At 55.8% G+C, this 5,000-nt stretch overlaps 4 non-coding genes across 4 annotated transcripts in view; all 4 read right to left on the minus strand.

Annotated features, from left to right (window-relative positions):
* Positions 1-958: 958 nt before the first annotated feature.
* TRNAL-CAA (transfer RNA leucine (anticodon CAA)) lies at positions 959-1,070 on the minus strand. Its single transcript has 2 exons — positions 1,033-1,070; positions 959-1,004 (listed from the first exon to the last, which is right to left on the minus strand). It is a non-coding gene; the product is annotated as a tRNA-Leu (tRNA).
* A 288-nt stretch (positions 1,071-1,358) lies between these two features.
* On the minus strand, positions 1,359-1,431 carry TRNAV-AAC (transfer RNA valine (anticodon AAC)). The gene has a single exon. It is a non-coding gene; the product is annotated as a tRNA-Val (tRNA).
* Positions 1,432-3,172: 1,741 nt separating this feature from the next.
* TRNAV-AAC (transfer RNA valine (anticodon AAC)) lies at positions 3,173-3,245 on the minus strand. The gene has a single exon. It is a non-coding gene; the product is annotated as a tRNA-Val (tRNA).
* Positions 3,246-4,975: 1,730 nt separating this feature from the next.
* The window catches only part of TRNAV-AAC (transfer RNA valine (anticodon AAC)), a 73-nt gene continuing 48 nt past the window's right edge, over positions 4,976-5,000 (minus strand). Inside the window, exon 1 of the tRNA in view lies at positions 4,976-5,000. This exon is cut by the window's right edge and continues 48 nt beyond it. This is a non-coding gene — a tRNA (tRNA-Val).

Raw genomic sequence — 5,000 nt, forward strand, 5'->3', positions numbered from 1 at the left:
CGCACAAACTATTTTTGGGGGGGAATTGGGGACTCTGTGTTTTTTGTTTTCGGCGCTCCAAAAAAAAGGGCTCGTCCGGGATTTGAACCCGGGACCTGTCGCACCCTAAGCGAGAATCATACCCCTAGACCAACGAGCCACCGCATGCAGAGAACAGTGAGGGGGAGGGGGGTGGTCTGCTTACCTCACTTGGCGCCATGCCCCAGTCGCTCCACGGCCTGACCCCTGCGTGTCACGTGGCCTGCCCCTGGCGCAAGCGCAGAGGACTGAGCTGCCTCTCAAGCAGAGAAACAAGAAGAAGAGCGGCAGCCTTCGCTGGCCAAAGGCCATCTTCTGCCGCTCGATCGGGCTCGATCAGGCTCGATCAGGCGAGATATATGTGGCCGACCGGCCTAGAGCGCAAACCTGTGCTGCTCAGGGTGGGCAGCTTCCCAGCAGGAGGATGTGTCTTGAAAGCCGACAGAGGCAAGAAGGCGCACTCCCTCAGCCCGCTCCAACCTCTGGATTCCTGCGAATTTCAATGAGAACTCTGGGGCAGCATGGCTTCTGTCATCTCCCAACAGCCTCTCTGTTCTTGCTATGTAAATACCTTTACATCCCCCGAACTGAGCATGCCTGTTTTTTTATTTTTATTTTGCTGAGGTGTGGTGCCTTCAACGACCGACAGGTGGCAGGGGAGCACTTTCTCCAACTGTGAAGGGGACTTTTTTCACTTCCTGAGTAGACTGGGCTCAGTGACATATGCCACCAAGCCAGCCACTAGAAAATGCAGGTTTTGCAGCCGTGGGCCAGTGGGGGTTTAAGGGCAGGTGTGCCTCCGGCGTCTCTGGCAGACAGCTCCAGTTGCAAGGCAGCAGAAGAGAACAGGGAGGCTTGCCAGGCGCTGCATTCGGGGGCCCCCACGAGGTTTTCCGCAAGCCTTACACTCTGAAATGTGCTCAAAAAAATGAGCCCGGCTTGTCAGGAGTGGGATTTGAACCCACGCCTCCAATCGGAGACCAGAACACCCAGATGCAGGGAAGAGCTGCGCCTCTTGAGTCTGGCGCCTTAGACCACTCGGCCACCCTGACAGCTATGGGCAGGATTGGGAAAGATTCTTCAGTACCCAATGTCGCCAGGTGCCAGCGCCGGTTTTCATGCCCCGATCTCTGCATCAAAAGTACCCAAACACTCACTTAAGGACCCAGGGATGGCAGGAAACGCCCACTGATGGAGCCAGTGGACAGTTTGCAGGGTGCAAATAAGGGCTGGCCTCAGATCACTCATGGCGTAGTGCCGGCCTGTCCATACCTGTCGAAACCTGCATGCGGTCAAATGTGTCCGATTGACATTGTGGAAATAAAAAGAAACCAGCACCATGTTTCTGCCCGGTCTCGAACCGGGGACCTTTCGCGTGTTAGGTGAATGTGATAACCACTACACTACAGAAACAGCTCTGGTAGGCTGCGCTCTAGTGTGCTGGGACAGCTTTCAGTTGAAAGGCTTTGTGACACTGATGTCTCATGGGGCCCGCTGGTACCTGCCAGGTGGCACACACCAACGTGAAAGTTTGGCTCAAGCCTGCGCCGGACCTACATGGCAGCACTCACAGCACCTCACACACAGGCTGCAGACACATACAAAAGACCAAGCTGGATGCAACAGTGGCGCGAGCCATGGCAGTCCCCACCCAGAAGGCATGTCCAAACCTTTATACATCAGCTCGCCGCCAGCGCATCATTACAAAGGAGGGGGAATTTCCAACACTGCCTCTTGGGCCATGGGCTTAAAAGCAGCCAACCATTGGCGACGGGCATCGAACCAGATACGGTCACGCACAAACTATTTTTGGGGGGGAATTGGGGACTCTGTGTTTTTTGTTTTCGGCGCACCAAAAAAAAGGGCTTGTCTGGGATTTGAACCCGGGACCTCTCGCACCCTAAGCGAGAATCATACCCCTAGACCAACGAGCCACCGCATGCAGAGAACAGTGAGGGGCAGGGGGGTGGTCTGCTTACCTCACTTGGCGCCATGCCCCAGTCGCTCCACGGCCTGACCCCTGCGTGTCATGTGGCCTGCCCCTGGCGCAAGCGCAGAGGACTGAGCTGCCTCTCAAGCAGAGAAACAAGAAGAAGAGCGGCAGCCTTCGCTGGCCAAAGGCCATCTGCTGCCGCTCGATCGGGCTCGATCAGGCTCGATCAGGCGAGATATATGTGGCCGACCGGCCTAGAGCGCAAACCTGTGCTGCTCAGGGTGGGCAGCTTCCCAGCAGGAGGATGTGTCTTGAAAGCCGACAGAGGCAAGAAGGCGCACTCCCTCAGCCCGCTCCAACCTCTGGATTCCTGCGAATTTCAGAAGAGAACTCTGGGGCAGCATGGCTTCTGTCATCTCCCAACAGCCTCTCTGTTCTTGCTATGTAAATACCTTTACATCCCCCGAACTGAGCATGTCTGTTTTTTTATTTTTATTTTGCTGAGGTGTGGTGCCTTCAACGACCGACAGGTGGCAGGAGAGCACTTTCTCCAACTGTGAAGGGGACTTTTTTCACTTCCTGAGTAGACTGGGCTCAGTGACATATGCCACCAAGCCAGCCACTAGAAAATGCAGGTTTTGCAGCCGTGGGCCAGTGGGGGTTTAAGGGCAGGTGTGCCTCCGGCGTCTCTGGCAGACAGCTCCAGTTGCAAGGCAGCAGAAGAGAACAGGGAGGCTTGCCGGGCGCTGCATTCGGGGGCCCCCACGAGGTTTTCCGCAAGCCTTACACTCTGAAATGTGCTCAAAAAAATGAGCCTGGCTTGTCAGGAGTGGGATTTGAACCAACGCCTCCAATCGGAGACCAGAACACCCAGATGCAGGGAAGAGCTGCGCCTCTTGAGTCTGGCGCCTTAGACCACTCGGCCACCCTGACAGCTATGGGCAGGATTGGGAAAGATTCTTCAGTACCCAATGTCGCCAGGTGCCAGCGCCGGTTTTCATGCCCCGATCTCTGCATCAAAAGTACCCAAACACTCACTTAAGGACCCAGGGATGGCAGGAAACGCCCACTGATGGAGCCAGTGGACAGTTTGCAGGGTGCAAATAAGGGCTGGCCTCAGATCACTCATGGCGTAGTGCCGGCCTGTCCATACCTGTCGAAACCTGCATGCGGTCAAATGTGTCCGATTGACATTGTGGAAATAAAAAGAAACCAGCACCATGTTTCTGCCCGGTCTCGAACCGGGGACCATTCGCGTGTTAGGCGAATGTGATAACCACTACACTACAGAAACAGCTCTGGTAGGCTGCGCTCTAGTGTGCTGGGACAGCTTTCAGTTGAAAGGCTTTGTGACAGTGATGTCTCATGGGGCCCGCTGGTACCTGCCAGGTGGCACACACCAACGTGAAAGTTTGGCGCAAGCCTGCGCCGGACCTACATGGCAGCACTCACAGCACCTCACACACAGGCTGCAGACACATACAAAAGACCAAGCTGGATGCAACAGTGGCGCGAGCCATGGCAGTCCCCACCCAGAAGGCATGTCCAAACCTTTATACATCAGCTCGCCACCAGCGCATCATTACAAAGGAGGGGGAATTTCCAACACTGCCTCTTGGGCCATGGGCTTAAAAGCAGCCAACCATTGGCGACGGGCATCGAACCAGATACGGTCACGCACAAACTATTTTTGGGGGGGAATTGGGGACTCTGTGTTTTTTGTTTTCGGCGCTCCAAAAAAAAGGGCTCGTCCGGGATTTGAACCCGGGACCTGTCGCACCCTAAGCGAGAATCATACCCCTAGACCAACGAGCCACCGCATGCAGAGAACAGTGAGGGGGAGGGGGGTGGTCTGCTTACCTCACTTGGCGCCATGCCCCAGTCGCTCCACGGCCTGACCCCTGCGTGTCACGTGGCCTGCCCCTGGCGCAAGCGCAGAGGACTGAGCTGCCTCTCAAGCAGAGAAACAAGAAGAAGAGCGGCAGCCTTCGCTGGCCAAAGGCCATCTGCTGCCGCTCGATCGGGCTCGATCAGGCGAGATATATGTGGCCGACCGGCCTAGAGCGCAAACCTGTGCTGCTCAGGGTGGGCAGCTTCCCAGCAGGAGGATGTGTCTTGAAAGCCGACAGAGGCAAGAAGGCGCACTCCCTCAGCCCGCTCCAACCTCTGGATTCCTGCGAATTTCAATGAGAACTCTGGGGCAGCATGGCTTCTGTCATCTCCCAACAGCCTCTCTGTTCTTGCTATGTAAATACCTTTACATCCCCCGAACTGAGCATGTCTGTTTTTTTATTTTTATTTTGCTGAGGTGTGGTGCCTTCAACGACCGACAGGTGGCAGGGGAGCACTTTCTCCAACTGTGAAGGGGACTTTTTTCACTTCCTGAGTAGACTGGGCTCAGTGACATATGCCACCAAGCCAGCCACTAGAAAATGCAGGTTTTGCAGCCGTGGGCCAGTGGGGGTTTAAGGGCAGGTGTGCCTCCGGCGTCTCTGGCAGACAGCTCCAGTTGCAAGGCAGCAGAAGAGAACAGGGAGGCTTGCCGGGCGCTGCATTCGGGGGCCCCCACGAGGTTTTCCGCAAGCCTTACACTCTGAAATGTGCTCAAAAAAAGGAGCCCGGCTTGTCAGGAGTGGGATTTGAACCCACGCCTCCAATCGGAGACCAGAACACCCAGATGCAGGGAAGAGCTGCGCCTATTGAGTCTGGCGCCTTAGACCACTCGGCCACCCTGACAGCTATGGGCAGGATTGGGAAAGATTCTTCAGTACCCAATGTCGCCATGTGCCAGCGCCGGTTTTCATGCCCCGATCTCTGCATCAAAAGTACCCAAACACTCACTTAAGGACCCAGGGATGGCAGGAAACGCCCACTGATGGAGCCAGTGGACAGTTTGCAGGGTGCAAATAAGGGCTGGCCTCAGATCACTCATGGCGTAGTGCCGGCCTGTCCATACCTGTCGAAACCTGCATGCGGTCAAATGTGTCCGATTGACATTGTGGAAATAAAAAGAAACCAGCACCATGTTTCTGCCCGGTCTCGAACCGGG

The sequence above is a fragment of the Ambystoma mexicanum genome, chromosome 2q (genome assembly GCF_040938575.1).
Source record: "Ambystoma mexicanum isolate Mex_15411 chromosome 2q, UKY_AmexF1_1, whole genome shotgun sequence".
Classification (NCBI taxonomy): Eukaryota; Metazoa; Chordata; class Amphibia; order Caudata; family Ambystomatidae; genus Ambystoma; species Ambystoma mexicanum.